This window comes from Muntiacus reevesi, chromosome 2, assembly GCF_963930625.1.
Source record: "Muntiacus reevesi chromosome 2, mMunRee1.1, whole genome shotgun sequence".
NCBI lineage: Eukaryota > Metazoa > Chordata > Mammalia > Artiodactyla > Cervidae > Muntiacus > Muntiacus reevesi.
The window spans coordinates 40,443,709-40,446,706 of record NC_089250.1 but is presented as its reverse complement, the minus strand read 5'-3'; the positions used below and the strand labels follow the sequence as shown (position 1 = coordinate 40,446,706).

At 46.9% G+C, this 2,998-nt stretch overlaps 1 pseudogene; it reads left to right on the top strand.

Annotated features, from left to right (window-relative positions):
* Positions 1–1,349: 1,349 nt before the first annotated feature.
* On the top strand, positions 1,350–2,114 carry LOC136157136 (proteasome subunit beta type-6 pseudogene; annotated as a pseudogene).
* Positions 2,115–2,998: the final 884 nt, after the last annotated feature.

The following is a 2,998-nucleotide window of genomic DNA, read 5'->3' as shown; positions in this document are numbered from 1 at the left end:
TTTTTCAGTATTTGAAACTCAGTCCTTCAGGCCTCAGAAACCAAGTTGTAAAAACACAAGTCATGGTCATTCAGAATTTCACATAGCTTCCCGAAAGTGCCGGTGTGACTCCAAGACGTCTGGGTGGGCTTCACGTCCAGACCATGTGCAACATCCTCTCTGAAAGCCCATTGCCACAAAAATAGTCATAAGGCAGAAGTCTCCCAAGTGGATTTTCTGGTCAGACTCGTGAGATTAAAATGTGATTATGGATAGGAGGATGTGCTTTGGAGAAATCTGATGGAGCCACGAGTTTAAGGAAATACTTTGACAGCGAACACCCTGCCTTCTTCACTCCCCAGGGGTAATGTTTCTTGGTCTATTTTATGGCCTTCTGTGATTCTGGCAGAAACCACAGTATATTCACTTTAGAGCATAACACGATCAGAGTGTGGTAGCCACACTTCGGGATAGACCTGTTCCCTTACTGATTGTCACTAATCAGCAGCCCTCTGGGACCTGCTGCTCAATCTTCATCTGCTCCCTGAGAGATAATGATTTTTCACAGGAATCTCCAGGGAGTTTCAACACTATTGAGAAGGAAGGTCTCTTTTAAGATCAAAATGACCCTTAATAGCTGTGTTCTTACAGCCACTGAAAAATGGAAAATGGTACCGTAGTAGGTTCAGTTCACATTTTAAAGTAAACTTGAATGTTACTAAATCTGGCTTAAGGATATGCCTACTTTAATTCAAAAAATAGTCCATACACTATTTTAGCGAATTCAAAGAATGCTTTCTGTTTTAGGCTTCGGTATTTATAGTAATGCCGTGTTCTTGACCATTGATGAAATCTTGGCCATTGTGCCGATAATCTAATGTCAGTGTTTATTTTCTAGTGCATGTAAAAACACTGGTGGGTATACAGCCCGTGGCATCCAAAGTTCAGTGAAATACACCTCGGTTAGGAAGCATAGTATCACTCAGCCCACAGGTCACGCTCTTGGGGGTAATTCTGCCTCTCCCCAGAAATCTTCTGCCCCACAGGCTGGAAAATTACCACTTTGGTATATCCTATCACCTGTATTAAATGAGGTGTTCCCGCGTAAGAAAGACAGCAAGGTGAATGGCCCTGCTCCCAGGCCAGGGTGTGGTCTGTGCATCTGGTTGGTTTTCACCCTTAGTGTGGAAGATACTACATGTCCAGGTGGCCTGTATTAGCAATAAGCATCTGAGCCTTCCCCAGAGTGCCCAGACCAGCACTGCTGCAGTCATCTGGAGTTTCTCTTGTTCTAAACAGAGTCCAAAAGTAACTGTTTCGATGAATCAGTGTCCAGAATGGCCTTACTACCCCACTGCATACCTAACACAATGTCCAAAAAAGCAAAAAACCCATCAGGAAGCTGCCTTCAAGAATGTACAGTTCAAGAGGAGAATGATGATGGCCACCTTTGTAGCTGCTCTGGAGCCGGGCCAGCACCAGCCTGGGGGCCTGAGGCCATTGCCCCCGACTGGGAGAACCGGGAAGATTCCCCAGGGACCACTCTCATGGCTGTGCAAGTTGATGGGGGCATGGTTCTAGGAGCAGGCTCCAGAACCACCACTGGGTCGTACATTGCCAAGCTGACCCCTATTCACGACTGTGTTTTCTGCTGCAGCTCAGACTCAGCAGCTGATACCCAGGCAGGAGCTGACACAGTCACTTATCTGCTTGGTTTCCACAGCATTGAACTGAATGAACCTCTACTGGTACACACAGCGGCCAGTCTCCTTAAGGAAATTTGTCACTGATACCAAGAAAGCCTGATGGCAGGAATCATCACTGCTGGCTGGGACCTCCAAGAAGGGGCTCAAGCGTCCTCAGTGCCCATGGTGGGTATGAGGACAGGCCTTTGCCATTACAGGCTCTGGGAGCTCCTATATCTATGGCTATGTCGATGCTACCTGCTGGGAAGGCGTGACCAAGGAAAAATGCTTGCGGTTCACTGCCCATGCTCTTGCTTTGGCCATGGAGCAGGACAGCTCCAGTGGAGGGGTGACTGCCTGGCAGCCATTGCAGAATCAGGCTTAAAGCAGCAGGTACTTGTCAGAGACCAAATTCTCCAATTCACCTTGGCCATATTACCACCTCTCTGAACCCTGAGACTCTAAGATCCAAAGGAGACACCCCACACTGCTACGAAATTTGATAAACAGTTTGTCAGTGAGAAAAAAAAGAATGTGCAGTTCATTTTGCTGCCAAATCGAAGCATTTTCAGGAAAGGGGAATGCTACACAGTGAGAGAAAGGAACCAGGAATTTCAGTTCAGGGGACTGGGGAGGGGAGGTAAAGGAGGAACATTTAAACTCTGACAAGAAAGAGAGTTTGACTGGATGTGAAAGGATAGTGTCCAAGTCAACACATAAAAATTCTGGCCCCAACCCATGCCTTAGATGTGACTCAGTTTTCAAAATGCTGATTTACTGAATACCAAGCATCTTCTGGCCCTTTGCTTTTCTCTCTCGCATCTGTGACACCATAGCCCCACTGCAGAGGTAATGAATGACCTGGGGTCTGGCTGACTCCAGAATCCGTGACTGTCATGACCCCACATGGCCCCCTGGAAGGACAGGTAGGGACTCAACAAGTAACAAGAAGGGAGGACTTGAGAAGGAAGCCCAGGAGAGAAAGGCCAGGGTTAAGAATGTGTACCTGCTTAGGCTGTTTTCCTGGAGAATTATTGTACTGGGCTTGAAGGTGATATACCCAGAACTTAAGCCCATATATACAGAGAAGGGTATTGAATAGCAGACTGTTTTGCTAACACTGCACCCTACACTGCAAAATAGATTCTGACCCAGGTACAGCTGGTAAGAGTTGATGGGAGGGTGGCAGTGAGGATGCCCAGTGGGGAAATATGTTGATGAAGAAATGAGAGTTGACATTGGAGGTCATCCAGTCTCAGATAAAACAACTTGGGTTGGAATCCATGGCTAGCATTTAGTGACTGTGTGACTCTGGGCAAAGGAGCCTCAGTTTC